Source organism: Balaenoptera borealis, assembly GCF_965194805.1.
Source record: "Balaenoptera borealis genome assembly, chromosome: 3".
Taxonomy (NCBI): domain Eukaryota; kingdom Metazoa; phylum Chordata; class Mammalia; order Artiodactyla; family Balaenopteridae; genus Balaenoptera; species Balaenoptera borealis.
Genome location: NC_138866.1, coordinates 61,318,093 through 61,338,323, shown reverse-complemented (window position 1 = coordinate 61,338,323; position 20,231 = coordinate 61,318,093). Strand labels below are relative to the sequence as shown.

The window sequence follows — 20,231 nt, the reverse complement described above, 5'->3', positions numbered from 1 at the left end:
TCTAAGCCATGTCTCTTCAAGGAGCTGGGACACCTGTTAGCTTGGGATAAGGCAGACTATTTTTCATGAATAATATCATTTTTTGGGTAACAACATGCTCACTCTGGGTGTCAGGAGAATTAATCAGTTGATCGTGGCTGATTATAAAATAAACTGGTAAACTAGACAAAAAATGGGGACTAGAAAAACAATGGAAATTATTACTCTCAATGGCATAATATCTGGGTATTCAAAATGCTGTGTCTCCTATTACAAAAAAGAGAGAGAGAGAGACTTACATTTTAATGTATGTTCTCCTGAGCAGCTAAGAGCCTTCTCTGAGTTGTTAATCCCCAGAACCTCACAAAGTGTTGTTTTATATATACTAACGTTTGCTTGCTCGCTTGTTTGCCAATATGATGACCACATCTGAAAACAAAGTCTTTTCCTGGGACAGATCAGCTACTTTAAGGAGGTTTCCCTAATTCCTAAATAATGAACATGGTATTCTGGAAGGATATCAAGGACATTAAACATTTGGAAGAGTTAGCGAAAACAGTTACATATTTTTTTAATAATAAAATAGATTTACCTCCCCTCAACCTTATGATTATTTTTGCAGTTGCAGACTTTAACTCAAAGCCAAAAAGTACTGGAAACACACTTGTTGCTATCCAAATGAGCGTGCTATGGACCCTTTCCTCTACTGCATGGAGCAGGAAGAACCTACCAAGCAAAACCACCTACATACAGAACAACAGCAAAGATAAGGTCCAATCTGTTACCACTAGCCAGCAAAAGTGAACCTGGTTAGTTTGCTTTAGCGCTGAAATACTCTTCTTGGATTCTAATCTTTTCTTAAATATACAATTGCTATTTGGGAAAAAACAAAACAATTAGACACACCTGCTTAAAGTATCCTGCGCTCTGTTCACACTTCACAGTGTATCTTAAAGTGACAGCATATTAAAATGTCAATGCAATTCCTGTGCATTACGTGGCTAAAACTGCTGAAAGTACAGTTAGAGTTCCTAGCATTACGTAACTGAACTTGACCCTTTTGGAGTGCCAAAAATTCATATATTATGTGAAATATGTAATTTTCACAAGATTATAAAAACCTAGAAAAATTGAAGTCTACCTTCACATAAATTTATAAATTCCTACTGGCTTTTTTGTTTGTGCATTTAGAGCATGGTCATAGCATTCTTTGGGAGTCTACCATCATGTGTTAGGCATAATACAGGAAATTCTGGATAAGAAAATTGTCATTCGAATATTTCCAAGACAAACACACAGCTAACCATATTCAGCTTTAAATACATATATTAAAAAACCATACAGGAAACACTCCTAAAATCTTACATGGAAACCAAATATACCAAATTTGAATATAACGAATATCATAAACATGAAATGGGATCAAATTGCTTCCATGCACTGAAAAAGGAAAATTGTAAATCTGTTAGAACATATATCCCTGGTAATAAATTGTGACATTCTTATTGTGAAAACCAGGAGTGCAGCAAAGTACTTATACTGTATGATTGTTTCAGTAGCCAAAATAAAATAAAATATTACAAAGGAATTTGGCACAAAACAACAGTTGTTCAGGGGGAAACAGTATAATTAAATTGTTCTTTTGAAAACGGTAATGATAAGATATGAATCACATATTCCAGATAAATGTTTTGGCAGGGCTCTGCTTCCATTAAAATCTCCCAAGGACAACCCCAAAACTGCAAAATCTGAGATCCAACCAAGTGAATGTTGTACTCAAGTAAAGCATTTCACAGCAGACTGTCTGAACACCTCTCAGCGTAACACTCCATACTTCAATTGATTAATCTCTTATAAACAAACAGCCCTCTCTGAAGTGCGGTGTGGCTAGGGCACACTGTTTTTTATATCTAAGCATTCATTTCTAACTTCTAGAAATCATTTCCTAATATGCCAAGCAGTGCCAGGACCAGCTTAATTCCTCACCTCCCAAGACTCCTGCTCGCAGCCCAAGTCATCAGCACCCAGTTCCTAGGCAGGGCCTGCCTGCTATCTCACTCCTCCGAAGCCCTTCCTCTGCCCATGTGGACATGCAAACTAGCACTTACTCCAATAAATAACTGGTTATAACGGGGAGACGTGCTTTGACGGCTGCAGTTGCTTCAGCTTGGCTACTCCTGGTTCTGCTGGACCAGTGACAAATGCCACAGCTTTTTAATGGTCTGATCCCTGGGACTTCCATCAGCCAACACCCTATTTTTCAGAGGTCTCAGGTGTCCTCTGAGACCCTCCAACAAACACTGCTGCATTATGCATCCGGTGCTTTTGTTCCACTTGGATTAGAGAGCACAGTTCATATACTGTCTTATTTTTTCCCTCTCTTATACAAGACTGCGTAGGGTGAAATCTTTTAAACTATAGAAACGAGAAGTATATGTTTCAGTCTTCGCTTCAACTCATGTTTGACAACGGGTAGATTGATGTGGACGGTGTACATTGAAAGCAGTATTTAAAGTTGGGATGTATCATTCCTTTACTTACTCACTCACTCCCTCAGTTAGCACATATATCATATCTATATGGTACCACGCACAATGTTAGATGCTAAAAGTACAAATATAAATGTGACATGATCTCATATTTTAACAGAGGGGACTACAAAAATCTATTAATGCTATGATATGAAACATGCATATTATATATAGACACACATGCACATGGCACATGTGCCCTCATACATACACATACACACGTACAGAGCTTTATTCAGTGTCAGAGAAAGGAATGGTTCATTCCATTTGGAGATGTAGAAGAGGATTCATGGAAGTAGTTATATTTGAGTTGAGTTTTGAAAGATGACAGAATTTGCCCAAGGAGAAGCTGGGTGAGAGTAATCATTGCAAATATAAATAGTGCATACTGTGCTTAACACAGAAAATTAAAGATGATTAACACAGAAAATTAAAGATGAGAGAAAGAAGGCTTAAGACAATATACTGTCCTCATCTGTAGCTACCTCACCATTGGTAGGTAAAGTACCAATCCAGAAAGGTCCAATGTATAGAGTCAGATTGCCTGGGTTCAAATCCTGGCTCCCTTCTTTACTCATTTCTTGACCTAAGTTCCAGGTTCCTATCGGTAAAATGGGTATAATAATTCACAGGATTGTTGGAAGGATTAAAATAGACAACGTGGTAAAGGACGGTACATAGCACATAGGAAATGTTCAATAAGGTAGTTGCTAATTATTTTTATTACTATCATCACTATTATGTGTAGTTACAGGCCATGTCTGGGGAATAATAAATGATAGTCTGGTGCAGATGGTAGGTATATGGATCAGAGTCAGTGAATACAGTGGATTCTGAAAAAGGTAAGTTGGGGTCTTCCACAAAAGGCCTCATATGTCATGCTACGGAGTCTGGATTTGATCTCATCAACAAAGGGGAACGATGAATGGTCACAGAGTTCAGTAAAGCACCTGCTAAGAAACCTATAACGTACAGAAACCTGTAGTGCAGGAAGAGTAATTGGTGTCTTTTATACTTTTCTAGGGCATGAGGCTGGGGAGGTATTTTGCTGTCCTTGGAAACTACCAAGGGCAAGTGATGACAGCAGTCTGCCTGAGGTGCAGACGATAAGGAGGTGCACTGTCTGTACAGAATTTTGAAAAAATAATAAATTTTGGCTTGCTTTTTATTATCACCATGCCCTGGCAATTATGAACAATGTCAGTGATAAAATACGTTCTTCCCTGCTGGGCAAGCCACCTTCTTGGTATGCCACGGCTTGGTAGTTTGTTTTGTGAAATCTGAGGAGGATTAACAAGCACCCAGAAGTGTCCATCAGTACTTCCTGACATGTTAAGTATGGGTTAATTCAAGAGCAGGAAGTAGACCTGAGGAACAGCCAAACTGAAAGTTCTAGCTAGCCAAGTAGTTGGGAAAAATTGGGGGCATCTTCCAAGGAAAAACGGTCAAAGGGGGAGGCACCATCAAGTAGACCCTGGGAGAAAGAAGTCATGTGATACCGGACGGTGGGCGACGAAGAGGAAGATACAGACACAGAGAAGGCTGCAAACAATGTAGCTTCCTCATCTGTAGCTACCTCACCGTTGATAGGTCAAGTGCCAATCCAGAAAGGTCCAGCCCTGTGGTTTTCAGGAGCACCAACATCAGCATCCTTGTCAGGAAGGCAAATTACTGGCTCCCACCCAGACCGGCTGAATCAGTAACACTGGGGTGGGGTTAAGGCGTCTGTGTTTTAACCAGCCCTCCAGGTGACTCTGACACATACTGAAGTTTGAGAATCACTGCTCTTCCCGCCTGCCGAGCAACTCCCGAAGTGCAGTACTGCATGTTCTGGGTTATAACATCGTACGTGTTCTGATGCCTCACTGGTATTTGTCACATTTGTCACATATCGATATTTAAGTCTATCACGCATGAGACCAATGGACTCGATCCTTTGTTTAACCCAATGGCTCTGAAAGGGGGTAGAGGGTGATTTTTGTCCCCCAAGCGGTATTTGGCAACGTCTGAAGACATTTTTGGTTGTCAGACTGGGAGGAAGGTGCTTCCTGCATCTAGTGAGTAGAGGCTGTGGATGGTACTAAAACATTCTACTAATGCCCAGGGCACAGCCCCCTACTACAAAGAATTAACCAGCCCACAGTGTCAGAAGAGCTGAGACTGAGAAACCCAGGTTAACCTTACAAAGAAAGAAGTTTCTTTAGGATCCCTATTACGTTGGGGGAAGGGAAAAGCAAGGTGGGGAAGTCGGCGTCCAATCTGGTGTCTTTGAACACAAATCCCCACTCGTGTGTGAGGAATGTTTACTGATTGGTGACTGACTCTGTTTATTGTTGGTCTGTAAAGGAAGTAGGAGCTTTATGACCCTAACCAGGAACTGCCGGCTTTGTTTGCTCTCCCTCTCTTGAGCTTGTCCTTCTGTATATTGTTTCTACCCTGACTTCATTCTTTGATTCCAAAGCCGTCAGGCCAGTCCTGATCTGGATCTCAGCCTTGAGTCCTGGCTGCTCAGACATGGCTTGTAAAAAGAGAGGGGGGGATTCTGGAGACTGGCAGTTCCAGTAGTGGGTGCTGGGGGGACAACCTCACTGAATTGCTGACGCCAAGACTCCCTCCCTTCTTAAGTCAGGAGAAGCCAGTGGAAAGGGGGCCACTAGCACCATTTTGGAGAGATCTGGAGCTGGCTAGGGCTGTGCCAGACACAGGGGGTGATCCATATGTGGAAGAAGCCCTGGGTTCCCCACACCTTGGCGCACGGCTGGTACATTAGAGGAGGGCACACAGGGCCACTTACTGAGTGAATTTGGCTAGAACCTTAACAAGGCAGGAATTGCGCTTAATTGTGGGACAGAGGGGCAGGAAGGAGACAGATCTGTGGAGACTGAAAGCTGGACACTGGAAGCATGTCCCACACAAAAAATGTGGAATCAGAACGAGCATCACAAATACTTGGCTTGTTTTTTCATGTAATCTGGGGGAGGCTTGTCTGCTGTGCGGTCCAAGGAAGCTTGCCCCTGGTGCAAACAGCCATTAAATTCCTGTGAACAACTCTTGGCTTCTTTTTTCACAATGATTTTTACAGCCCTCACATTGCCACGGGGTCTTTTCACGTTTACTACTGTGTGACGACTCTATAATGCACTCCAGCAGCAAATGGGATACAGTTCTATTTTAATTTTAAAGGTAATTCTTTGTATTTAGAGTCTAAAGTGTGCTTTATCTTAGACCTGGGGTCTGAGTCTGCCTGGGTTGGGTCTCCAGATCTCTTATCATCAACTGCAGTGCAGACGGGCAGTACGAAGACTCCTCGGGAGGCAGGACCCACACTGGAAGGCTCACTTCCTAAAAGACAGCTAGCGAGGCAGCGAGAGGCCCGAGGATGGAAACACCTTTCAGGCAGCTCTCTGGGAGTCTATTTAAACAGGTGACCTTGCGGAGAGAGGCTCCAGATCCCATTACCGACTTGCCGGCTGAGAGGCAGATTTGTTTTTATGAGCTCTCAAGGCACACACTGGGGGCCAGGAGTAAATATGGAGGAAACTTGCTGAGACCTTGCTCCTTTTACACACAACGTAAAGAAAAGAAAATTATGCAAAGGCTTTTTTTGAGCATGACAGCCTACCAGTAAACGGCCAGCGAGCAAATTGGTCATCGTTCAATTAAAGTTTTAAATTTACGTTATGCAAGGGGGATTAAAAAAAAAAAAAGAGTATCAGTTATTTCAGCCCTCCTGCTTCCTTCAGGGAATGGTGAAAAGAGGAAAACAGCTGCTTGTATATGAAGGAGTTTAAGGGTCAAATATTGTGCCCAGCGGTGCTGACATCTCTTAACTCTCCCCAGGAGAAGGGCAATGGCATCGCTTGCTGAGCTGGCCGGCTGCAGGCCTGAAGATGGGCCGCTGCAGCTCCCATTTTGTTTCTCATTGAGCACCTGCAGGGTCAACAACTGCAAATGAATATTGCAACTAGATTCTAAAACTTTGTTTTTATTGGCTTTTGGGGACAAAAAAATTTGTTTTCACTATTTATGAAAACACAATGTAGCCAGTAAGTTACAATGTAAATGTGAGTTTCAAACTTTGCATAGTCATTAGGCTAATCATTAGTCATTTGTGGTTGACAAGGAGGGTTATAATTTGACACCTGGCAAAAATCAAGCAGATTTTGGAGCTGGGAAATGAGATGGAAAAAACACCCTCTTTTTCCCTAGGAGGTCCCATGAAGTAACGTTTGCAAACTTCTTTTCTCTCCATAGAAGTGAATTGCCCATGATTCAGGGCTGTGATGTCTCTCCGTCTCTGATTGTTGGAACCCCGCCCCGCCAAGAGCCTTGTAAGCACTGGCCAAAGAATCCGCCTCAGAAGGTTCCCAGAAGTGAACCTCTGGGAATTACGAGAAAGAGATAAATAATTCCTCAACCTGATGCTTAAGCAACAAGAGACCACCAGAAAGTTTCAGTGTCAATTCTGAAAATATTTTTTGAAACATCATAGAGTCGTGGGAGAAAGGAGTTTTAGAACAGCAGAGTCCTTAGTTCCTAACTTCTCCATAAAATTCCAGATTTTCTTCTGTCCACTATCTATGACCATTTTCTTTTGTGTAATGTGATCAAAATAGCGAACCCTGAGTTTGTCTTTTCTGACCCCCGACCTCTCACAGGTGTTCTGGCTCATTTCCTGAGAGTTATGTTTGATTTGGGAATGCTTCCCTCTTTTCTCCTGTTCCCTTGTTACAGTTTGAAACCTGGAACACCCGCATACAAGACCCTGACTATCTCCCTGTGCTCCCCAAAAACACTCTTAAGTGTTCTCTGAGAACTTGGCAAGCATCTGGACAGGGACAGTTTTCTCACACTCCGGGAAATCAAAATGTAAAGCAATAGTTCTTTTCCAATTCTTCAACCTGAGGATAAATTTCGAGGTCATTTCTTTTTCTTTTTTTCCTATTTAACCTAAAAGTTTCTCTGTTTTTGTACTAAAAGGAAACCAAATAAATAATCTACTTAAGTTTTCAGTATGTAACAAGGAAACAGAAATGCTAATTTGAGATTCTTTAGGACCAAGCATAGCAAAAAGCCAAAAATTATTCCAAGATTATTACTTCATAAGCAACGATTAACATTTTCTTAATAAATCTCTCCCTCTCCCTCTCCCTCCACACCCCCTCCCCCGCCTCTGCCTCTCTCAGATTCCAGGAGAAGAGCCTAGAAAATATTACTTTTGGAAGTCATGCATTATTTTTGTTTTGAAATGGAGCTAGAGCCCTGCTTGACACTACTACTCTATTAATCCTGGTTGCTTTGAAAAAGAAAAAGCTTAAGATCCCTAGCAAATCCTGATCAAAAAGAGATTTCTATACTTTTTAATTCAATAAGAGGCAAGGCCAATCCACTGAGCAGTGCAATAGTCTCTCCCTACTCCATCTGGCATTATTCATTAGAAACAAGCAAACAAAAAAACTAGCCTGATAAGTTGTGCAAGTAAAAATAACTGTGTGCACTAAAAACACTTCCTTAAGGAGTGTCCAGGCTGGCCTCAGGAAGCCCACTAGTCCTCGCATCACCCACGAGAGTGAGTCCTTCTCTTTCCACGGTAGTGGGTAGGGGTCGTCCCTGCACTGCACCGGAAAAAAGAGCCTTGAACCTTGGCAGAGAAGAATGGACAGGACTGAGAGAAACACAACTATCCTGCGTCTAGATGAAAATTTCACAGTGTCAGGAGTAGTAAAGGAGTGTCGGGTGCAGAGGTCCTGGAAAATTCACTGACACAGAGTGAATATATGAATATCATTTCTAATTCTCTGTGGTATAAAGCTATAAACCACAAGTTGAGCACTGAAGAAAATACAACATGTGCTGTATAAAATGCCCAGGTTACGTGGCCAAAAGAAATATGTGAATTGCATAAAGTATGTGAATTGCCCTTGTGTGAAGCTTGGCTCATGACTGGAGCAAAAGACAACCTTAGTGTTTTTGTTTGTTTTATTTTTCCAAATATATAATTTTAAAATATACATGCATCAATTTTTAAACTACCTTCATTCAATAAGTACTTATCGAGCACCTACTTTGTGCCAACACTCTTCTAGACACTGCATACATACATCAGTGAACAAGAGAAAGAAGGTCCCAGCCTACATTCCAGGGGAGGTGGACAAACAGTTAATGAGTACACAAAGAAATCAACGTGACGAGATCAGAAGACTAGAGCAAAAGGATCAACAGGGTAATGAGAAAGAGAGAAGCACAAGAGGCCACTTTGGATGAGGCGGCCAGGGAAGACTCTCAGAGGAGATGACAAGTGAGCCGAGGTCTGAAGGTTGAGAAGGAGCCAGTCCTTCCAGAAGAAGGGATACCAAGCACACAGGTTCTGAGACAGGAGAAAGCTTGGTATGTTCAACAGAGAAATCCCACTGCTGGACATGTACTAAGATCACGTTATTTTTGAGCAATGAAAACGTGGCTTTGGAAACATAGAATATCAAACTGGAAGAAGACTCTGAGATCATTTAGGAGACTAGCCTTCATTTCCAGGTGAAGAATCAAGTCCCCGAGCGTTCCATTGACTCCCATCGCTGGAGCCGACAGCATTGAACCAGAATGCTGGGCTCCTGCATTCATCTTCCTGCTTGATTAGATGCCTCTCGGAGTTAATGTGTTAATCACATTCTCGCTTGACACTTAAAGCCTGTCTACAAAGGGATCATTTCTGCTAACCTGTTCTTTTGGAAGGAAAATGGGTCAGAATTCTAACCAGTTCCCACTTCAGAACATCTGAAAAAAAATTTTTTTTAAAGTATGCTGGTTACTGGTTACTTTTCAGAATTTAAAAGGACACAAATACAGAGATAATTTAAATTCTAAAGGCTTTTTTTTCTTGAGAATTTAACAGTACTGAATTAGATCTGATAGACATTTGCCATATGTTGTGTTTCTTCATAAAAAAGAGAAATGCATATCCCAGATAGAGTTTGATTACCAAAAATTGAGGATAGTCAGTTTAATTTTGGATTGTTTTTGCTATGAAAGTATGTAACCTATTCAGTACTTGCAAAAGTTTCACTGGAGAAAATATTATTCAATAAGCCCCAAATGGGAAAATTTTATTCTGTAGGAATTTGGCCCAGAGCACGTAGAGTTGCATCCAGAGAATATACAGCTCTATTTATCATCTTGCAAACTTCTTCATTATGTCAAAACTAAATCTCAGCTGTGCCCTGACTGCAAAGCAAAAGCAATACAGGCAATTTAAGCCATCTCAACAAGAATATTTTGAGAATTAATCGATTTTCCAGGAATGTTCAAACAACTTTTATCAATTTTGGTCAAGGTTCACAGTTATGGTATTACATTATCAGCCTTGGATTTATGTTTGTCTAAAGAAATTTATGATTTTTATTCTTGCTTCACAAAAAGGAAAAACAATCTTCTAGCATGCCCATGATAACCATAGTTTTCAGCTGTGCTACAATCCCAGCAATTCCGATTTCATTCGGCATCATTCCCACTATATGCTCAACTCAAAAGCAGCTATCCCATGGGCAGGGCCCGAGGTTCCAAGGGTCAGCTCACAGTTGTGCTTTCTCTTCTCAAGCAGCTCCTTTCTCAACACTTTTGGTTCTCTGGTGATACAGGAAGCACCCAAGTAAGTAACCTAAAGCGTTTCCTGCATGGCACATGACTTTTAAGGAATACTCCAGCTCTTTGAGACAGGCTCTTTATAAATGCAGATGAGGAACAAACACCTCTGATAAGACAATTTTATTTTCACTGGTGACACTGCTTAGAGTTTAACTAGAAATCATTTAAAATAAAATAAGCACTATAGCCAAATAAACAGCAAACATTTTGAACTTTTACTTTACTTCTTGAATTTAGAGCTAGAGCTTATCTCAAAATAGACATGGTTATTAGTTTCAGATTCTCTCTTTCCCCCAAAACCTGTACTTAAAATAGATGATTATCTGAGAAAAGTTTATGACTGCATTAAAAAACACTTAAAAATTTCCCATTTGTTTTTTAATTCAAAATAATCCCAAATCAGTTTATTTTATTCCTATATTTTATAGGCATATTCTAATAATCCAAAATTGGAATCTAAGCCATGGTTAAGGCAAAATATCTCGTTATAGGGAACCTGTGATGGGCATTCGCTAAATGAATTTGCTGAAATTTTTAAAGCAATTGGGATAAAATCCTGGATGGGGACGGGGGTGGGGTGGGGCGGGGGGAACAGAGGAAGTAGTCTTCATGCTGACACTCACTTTAGAAGTAATTCACTTTCCCATGACAAAGATAAGAAAGCCATTTAAGAATTATTTACCTTTCAGCTTAAAAAAAAAAAAGGATGTCTGGAGAAGCCCATTGGCAGGCATGAAGAGTGGACAGGTGCTTCTCCTCATCCTCCAGGCTGGGCTCCTCATAGAAGGAAAAGCCTTTGCAGTTAAGCAGAAGGAAGACAGAAGTGTCAAAATAGAACACGCCTTACTTATTAGCTAAGGGAGAATCTTCTAAGCCCATTTCATTAGTTGAGGAGCAATAGCTACTGTACTTTAAACAAACACCAAATTTAAAAATTTAGACAAAAACACAAATTAAGGAGAGAGGAAACATTTTACAAAGGTTCCACAATGTGAGTCATAAAAATAGTATGCTCCTCTAGGAAGTAATTTTAAAAAGAATTCCATTTACAAAAAAGAGAAAAGAAAAGAAAGGAAGAAAGAAAGAGAGGAAGGAAGGAAGGAAGAAAGAAAGAGAAAGAAAGAAAGAAAGACAAAGAAAGACAAAGAAAGAAAGATTAGAAATATTTGAAGATTATAAAGTGAATTACAGTTGATTTAACCTAATAGAACTATGTTATTTTATGTAGGGAGAACTGGCTGGATTTTTTTTTTTAAATAAATTTATTTATTTATTATTTTTGGGTGTGTTGGGTCTTCGTTTCTGTGCGAGGGCTTTCTCTAGTTGTGGCGAGCGGGGGCCACTCTTCATCGCGGTGCGTGGGCCCCTCACTGTCGCAGCCTCTCTTGTTGTGGAGCACAGGCTCCAGACGCGCAGGCTCAGTAGTTGTGGCTCATGGGCCCAGTTGCTCCGCGGCATGTGGGATCCTCCCAGACCAGGGCTCGAACCCGTGTCCCCTGCATTGGCAGGCAGACTCTCAACCACTGCGCCACCAGGGAAGCCCCTGGATTTTTTTTAAAAGAAAAGTTTTTTTTCCTTATTAAGAAATTTGAAAAATAATTTTAGCCTATGGTAGCAAGATTATTCTGCATAAGATCTTTGGGACCAATTTTTTCTCCAGTGCCTCAGAGCAACAGGTCCTTAGATGTCCTCTCTTTCTATCTCCTCCTCATTATTATTGGGCCACTGGAGAAATGATTAAAACTGTTCGGTAGCAGCAAAGGCCCATGTACATGGAGTGTTTCCTATGGATCAGGAAGCTTTTGCAACCAGCCCCGCCAATGGCCTGGGTTTATGTTCAGTGGGCTGTCTACTGTGGGCCCCTCTGAGTTTTCCACAGTGTAGATACAACCCTTGTTTCCCAAAGAGGCAGAACATTGTCAAAGTAAGAATCCCAGGAGTAATATTAATGAAATCTCTTCATGGGGTTATGGTCTCTCATCCCCAAACCTTCTGTCTTTCCACAGAAAGTCACAGGTATCTAGAATGTCATGCAGCATTCTTAACAGTGCACAAAACAGGATTATTTTCTCTTGTTTTAGGGTCAAGCTTAGATTATATTAGTCTTTTTAATTAAATCACTATACAAATGTGGGACCTTTTAAAGTTTGCATGAACTCATTGGCAATGACGAATTTAATTTGTAATAAAGAACTTAGGTGGGAGCAAATGGCATTTTAAAGCACACATTTATTCACTTAACACATATTCACTGCAGCCCTACAATATGCCAAGGAGAGCATAGTTAATTGTCACCTCTGGGGCTTCTCTGGTGGCGCAGTGGTTGAGAATCTGCCTGCCAATGCAGGGGACAAGGGTTCGAGCCCTGGTCTGGGAAGATCCCACATGCCGCAGAGCAACTGGGCCCGTGAGCCACAATTACTGATCCTGCGCATCTGGGGCCTGTGCTCCGCAACAAGAGAGGCCGCGATAGTGACAGGCCCGCGCACCGCCATGAGGAGTGGCCCCCGCTCGCCACAACTAGAGAAAGTCCTCGCACAGAAACGAAGACTCAACACAGCCATAAATGGATAAGTGGATAAATTAAAAAAAAAAAAAAACTATTAAAAATTGTCACCTCTACCTCTTCCAAATATACTATCCATCCTGTGTGCCATTTTTATTTGATTATGTTAATAAATAAAATCTTTAATGATGACTACATGGAAAGAATGACATACTCAATCAATGCAGAGCTGCAGTGTGCCCACCACCCAGGACTTCCTTGCTTTGGCTCAGTAAGTACAGAAAGACATTTCAATTAAATAAAACAAATCCCAGAGAAACCCGGATATGATCATGCAACTTCAAAAGCAAAGTTGAAGTTACACCAATGTTTTTTGGGATTCTGTAACCATTTTATACTATTATGAGTTGCCACTGATTGATTTAGCTAAATGACAAAGACGCAACAAAAATATAGTTTATAAAAATGTGGTTCTACTCCTTGCTTGCTTTACTTCAGTCACATTCTCTCCATGGTTAGAAACAAGCCATGACAGTGGTCTAAGCCCTGGATTTCTATGCATGGTGAGAAATCAGGCATAACCATGGTCTAACCCTGAATGTGATCTCAATGTTTTATACCATGGACAAATCGTTAACATATGGAAATAACCCTCTCAGCTGCTCTGTAATTTTTTAAATCCTATAGACTCTACTGCCTTGACTTTATACTCCATCCTGAACTTTTTCCACTGTTCTCTCCCCATTATAAAAGGATTTTTTTCCTTTTCTTTTCTTTTTAAAGGATCTACTGGGGAAAAAAAAAAAGTTTCGTTCCTTGTTTCCACCCTGCTGTTCTGTTGGCCCCAATGGCTGCTCCATGTCCCCTCTCCAACCTCTAAATTAAGTGTTCATTTTCAAGTTCACTGCTGTGCTCCCCTCCCCCTGTAAAGGGAGGTGTGGATGTTCCCCAGCCCCAGCTCCTCGCTCTCTGCTGGGCTCCCCACAAAGCAGCCTCTCACCATAACCCGTCCTCAGATTTCTCTTTTTAATAAAGTCTGTGGTGGGCTTATGCCTTTAAATCATTTTTACCCATCAGAGCCATTTACGTTCCCTCTGTAACAACCAACGCTCACTCCTCTCCCATCGCCTGGCACTGATTTTTTGCCCCTGTGACCTCACTCAGTATGACAGAATGTGTTTTCTCTGGCTGTAGATAATATATTCCCATATCACTCTCACAAACCACAGAATGAGCTCCGCAGGGAAACCTCTGCCCTACCACTTCCCGTCACTGCTAACAAAGTGGTTTACAGAAAAAAAACCCAATGAGAACCACAGGTTAATGAGATGTTTAACACACACACAAAAAGAATTCTTTACATGAAGACTTTTTACAGAACTGCCTATGGGGTATTCAGCCATGGTTCCCAAAGGCTGACCCAGTGACCAGTCAGCCTTAAGATTCACCCAGGAGGTTGTTACACGTAAATATCCATAGGCCCCACCCCCAGAGTTTCAGATTCAGCAGGTCTGGGGTTTGGGAGCCACCGAGAGACAGTGTGTAAATCAATCTCAACAGCTTCAGTAAAAGCCCCGTAAGCACTTATATAATGACACGTGGATGCCAAATTTTCAAACCATGTGAGTCTTTAGAATTCGCACAGTGATTAACATGTTTGGAGAGAAGTATGATAAGACTTCTCAGGGCAAGTTAAGTCCTAATGTGAGGAAGGATGAAAGCCAAGGTATGTATTGGCCTGTCCACTCACCAGCAGCCTATAACTGTGCATCTGTAAGGAGCTGTGAGGACGCTCCTCACCCCCACCTCTCCCCGCCTTCCCCAGCATCCACCAAAAAGACATGCCTCACAGCTCTTTGACAGGACAGGCTTTTAAAAGATCAGTCTTTACAGGATGGGTAATTTAGTTCATTTGCACCTGATTTATGCCCCATTCAAAAATGAAACAAAACAAAAATGATGAAAAATGACTCTGGGCCAAAGAGAATGAACACCTCAGTAATTCCGTCTTCCTGAAGCACAATGAGCCATTTCCCTTCCTGAGAATAAAAGTGTGAAGGGGATGTAAGCTAAAACCCCCTTGGACTGTGACTTTGATAAATCTGTGGGGTTTTGAATACCACTCTCTACACACCAGTACAGACCATCAAATGCATATGTAGTAGAATTCCCTCCCACCTAGGACCTTGCTTATTTGCAACTGTCAACCCATTTTAAGCAAGAGTATTTTTCTTACTAAGGAACCACTGGACCACCTCTCTTTCCCCTTAAAGAAGTCCTTTCCCCATTGCACTCTAGGCTTGTGTTGTCTAATCCCATAACCACTAACCACATGTGGCTATTGAGCGTTTGAAATGTGACTATCAATATGTAGATGTGCTCTAAGTGTAAAATAGGCACCAGATTTCAAGGACTGAGTATGAAAAAGAAGAATGCAAAATATCTCAATAATTTTTATATTGATTAACATGTTGCTATGACAATGCTTTAGATAAATGAGCTCAAATAAGATACAGTCAAATGAGATATATTGTTAAAAGTAATTGTATAAAAAGTTTCTTTTTACTTTAAAAATTGTGGCTATTAGAAAACCTAAATTTATGTATGTGTCATGCATTGTATTTCAATTAGCCAGTGCTGTCCTAGATGAAGTCCAGCATTTTGCTTTTCATCTCAAAGCTTGTCACTCGTGCTCCCTCGGTACCTTCGATGCCGTGTGCAGGTTCATTCCACCCAACTTTCATCTTGACGCGCCTACTGGAAACCCTCTCATCTCACTCTTCCCCAGTCCAGTCTCCAAAACTCCACCAAAAGCTTGAAATGTTTTTGCCCACCATCCTATCAAGTCATTTCACCCTTTTTATTTCAACAGATTCTCACTTCCCATCTCTTTCATGAAATCTTAAGTTTTTCAATGAAGACAACACAGCTGCATATTACTCATTTTCTAGACATTCCAATTTGGCCATAGAACTCATAGGGCTATTATTTCTGATTGTTTCCCAATACTCATTTATTCATTTGTTCAACAGCATTCACTGGGCACCTCCTGGAGGCCAGGCACTGTGCTTGCCACGGGGGTTACCTAAAAACGTCAGCACACAGCCCTAAAATGATGTGTGGAATGATGTCAACAGGAACACACAGATGAAACTGATGCTCTCCTGCCCTCAGAGCCAGAAGGACTCTCTAGTTGCAAACACCCTTCTGAGGAAGGATTTAAATGCAGTGCTCACATAACACAAGGTTTCCGGCTTGGAAAGTTGAAACCTTCTGACTCCATATTAAACACTTCCCCTCTCTCACACTTTGTATTCTCCCTCATGTTTCCCTGACTACCTTATAAACTCCATTTGTCTTTGTAGTTCCCATTTCCTTTGCTGACACAGTATTAAACACCATGCTTTCATATAAATATATGTACATATATAGGTATGTATGTGTGTGTGTATATATATATATAACTATATATATAACTATATATATATAAAACTATATATATATATATATATATATATATATATATGTATAGTCATTTATTTCCTACAATAATGTAGGTACCACATTATTCCTATTTGAAGATGAGAAAAACTGAGGCACAGGGAAGTTAAGTAACTTCCCTGTAACTGATGTTACACGGATGATAAAGAAGCAGAATTTGAACCCAGGCAGCCTAACTCTAGAGCCAGGGTTCTTAAATACTAGGTAATCCTGTCTCAGAGAGAATACAAACAAACACCAAGGACCATGTAAGCTTGAAGCTGCTAAGGCCACCTGCTGCCAAGTGAGAGAAGCCACGCCAAAAATGAAGCCCATGTAGGGAAAGGAAAGCTGAAGGGAAAGGGGGAGAGACAGAGAGACAGGGACAGAGACAGAGAGACAATATGAGAGATGTATGAGATATTACTGATTATTTAATATGAATCTCTGGAGGATATAAAGTGAGAAACTAAACTGCCTTTGGTCTTCGTAGTTATACAAGTGAATAGTCTTTTGTCATTTGTAGGTATGGGTTCTTAACTGGGGGTCCAACCGTAACTGTACACAAAGTTCTTGGTGTATAAACAGAACTATAAAACAGTGTATATGCATGTCTCTGGGGAGAATCTCAAAGGAGACCTTGATTCTACCTAACTACCATGTTTACGGCATCTTAGCCAAATCTCCTCTGCAAAATCAGGTGGGGACATTTAGAACAAGGTTGTTGTCATGTGGTTAGCCTATGCTCACATTAGGTCTATCCCTAGAGCCACACTTACATGGAGGAGAATAAGCTATTTCTTATCAGTTACAACTTCTAATCATCTTTTAAAATGCAAAGTGAGTTCCTGTTGAACATGCTGAATTGAAAATGCATGCTTGTAACCTAAGTGTCCATCAATGGATGATGAATAAATAGAGAAAATGTGATATATATATACAGTAGAATGCTATTCAGCCATAAAAAGAAGGAAATTTGCAACAACATGGATGGAATTTGAGGGCATTAGGCTAAGTTAAATAAATCAGGCAGAGATAGACAAATACCCGTATGATCTCGCTTATATGTGGAATCTAAAAAAAAATCAAACTCATAGATGCTGAGTACAAATTGGTAGTTGCCAGGGGATGGGGATGGGGAAAAAGGATGAAGATGGTCAAAAGGTACAAACTTCCAGTTATAAAATAAGTAAGTCCTGGGGATGTAATGTATGGTTAATAATACTATGTTGTATATTTGAAAGATGCTAAGAGAGTAGATCTTAAAAGTTTTCATCACAAGAAAAAGAAAATCGTGGCTATGTGCTGTGATGAATGTTAACTAGACTTATTGTGGTGATCATTTTGCAATATATACAAACATTGCATCATTATGTTGTATACCTGAAACTAATATAATGTTATATGTCAATTATATCTCAATTTAAAAAAAGAAAATGCGTGTTGATGTCAGCTCTTTCTCCAAATCCCACTAAAATAACAGTGTGTCAGTTCTGTTTGTTTGTCTTCAGACCATTTCTCACTCTTCCCTTGTCCTGCTCTGTTCTGTTATGCAGAGGGACAGCCCTCTGCCAGGCTGGGCCTCCCAGTCTTCCTTGGGTTCAGCATATAGGAGCACTGATCAGAGACTAATGGGTAGAGAGAAGAGAGAAACCAGAGGATTTCCCCTCTCCCTGTCTGCCTCAGGCAGGAAATCCGGCAGTGGCTGGGGTTCCTCTGAGACCAGCTACCACTCGACAGATCTACTGTGGTTCTAGCTTTCATCAGGTAGTCCTGGTGCCTGGGCTTAGGTAACACCACCACCTCCCCTCTCCCTCGAGCCGGGTGTAACAGAATCGGTAATTTAAAGAGTGCAAAAAAAATGATGAAAGAAAAATTCCTGTGAAGAAAGAATCTGGAAGTACACTTTTAGAATCTATTTTCTTTCCTTCTGCAGAGAAAAGGATTAGGCACAAATAGAACCCCAAAAGACTAAACTTATTGATTTTGCCATACTCCAGCACATGAGATGTTGTGGGAAATAAGCCATTTCCATGCTCAGATTGATTCATTGTCCCATTCTTCAAGGAAAATATCCAAGGAGAGGCAAAAACAGCCCACAGAAAACTGAAGCAAGTGAGGTTTGGCCTGCTGTATCCCATGCCCCACTCTGACAATGCCTGCTACAACTTAGAATCCAATGCCCTTGGATGTCATTAAGGAAAGTAACCTGCTAAAATCACTAATGCTACATGGTTTCATGAATTATCCTTTATGGTTTACAGTTTGTCTTATTTAGAAACGTGGTCATCTCCGGTACTATAATAGTGAAGATTTCGGCAATAATTTAGTCTGTCCTGTCCACTCCCTACCACCTGTGTGTTAGTGCCCAGTGATAAATGCTACCAATCTTGTATATTCTACTTCTGATTTAGCCAACTGCAAAAGTTTGGGGCTTTCAGTTTATTCTATGATTGTGAGTCTTTATTCAATACAGTTTTTATCGTTATGCAAGTCAAATACCATCCACCATCCAGTTCCCTTCTCCTTCAGGGTCCCTGGAAGGATTGTACTTTTCCCTCTCCCTCGAAGTTAGGTAAAGGGTGTGTGACTAATTCTAATCAATGAATGCCCTTTTCATAAAAATATCTATATAACAAAGAAGACATAAAGCCCCAATAACCTGGCACATCCATTTCAAGAAATATCCGATTCATATCCAGTACCATGAAATGATACCGTTTTTGAAATTCATTGTGATGAGATTCCTATTAACTCATCAGATTGTGAGCTCTCTGAGAGCAGAGCTAACCTAGAACCCACATGCACTAGATGCTCAATACATGTTGCTAAATGAATGAATGAAGGATTGAGGGAATGAATGAGTAACCGTAATGTCAATATTGTCTTGTTTAAATCATTCTTATTTCTCCTTGCTCATTTGAACACTGCACTAATTTAGGAAACTACCATTAAATGAAAAAGACAATTTATTCCTCAGAGAGATTAACAATAATCTGGCTTTTCAAAGAAGGTTAATATGGAAACTAAGAAGGAAAGGCCAGTGAGTTTTGCTTTCTGTTTCTGAACTCTATATAAAAGATGCTCCAGGAAGTACACCCACCTTACATTTGAATATAATTTTGGATTTCCTTCTTTCTCTGTTTGGGCTTGGCGACTTGAGGCTGCTATGGACTGAATGTTTGCGGCCCCCCAAATTCATATATTGAAGCCCTAACCCCCAATATGATGGCCTTTGGTGGTGGTGGGGTGATTAGGTTTAGATGAGGTCATGAGGGTAGAGCCCCATGACGGGATTAGTGTTCTTTATAAGAAGAAAGAGAGACATCAGAGCTTCCTCTCTCCATCACCACATGAGGATACAGCAAGAAGGTGACTATCTACAAGTCAGGAAGAGGGCTCTCAACAAGAACCGAATTGACTGGCACCTTGATCTTGGACTTCCCAGCCTCCAGAACTGTAATAAATGTCTGTTGCTTAAGCCACCCAGTCTATGAAATTTTGTTATAGCTTCCCAAGCTGACTAAGAAAGAAGCCAAATTCTTATCTTCTCTATCTCTATCAGAAATGTAATATTATTTGCATGTCACAGACACCTTCCCTTGCTTTCAGCAACCAGCCTAACTAAGATTCTGTTGCCTCTGTAGGTAAATTAAGCAACATGTCCCTTCAATGACCAGCCTGACTCATCAAGTATTTCCTAATTGTGGCAGTAAGGGTTTGTTTGACCATCACTGTTGCATGGCACTTTTTGCTGTTAAGCTCCAACCTAGGTATGGTGTTGTTGCGTTTTACACAATGCAAATAAATGGAAACTTTCACTATACTTTCAGAGCTTTTAATATGAAAAAATAGAGTTCAGTAATTTAGCCATGGATTTAACTTTTAAAAAACTGCTCTAGATCATACTAAAACTCACAAGATTTTTTTTTTCTCTTGGTAAACAGGTTTAATACATTGCCCTGATTTTAAGGCATTTAAGAGCAAAGGCATTTTCTAGGAAATATGGCACTTTGTATTGGCAAACAGTTGTAGGAATAAATTCTTTAAGCACCATTTAAGAAGTTTACTTGAAATTTTGGAGTTTCACACCAAAA

At 40.5% G+C, this 20,231-nt stretch overlaps 1 protein-coding gene across 7 annotated transcripts in view; it reads right to left on the bottom strand.

Moving 5' to 3' along the window:
- The window catches only part of SLC25A21 (solute carrier family 25 member 21), a 512,281-nt gene that overhangs the window by 187,421 nt on the left and 304,629 nt on the right, over positions 1–20,231 (bottom strand). The window lies entirely within an intron of this gene.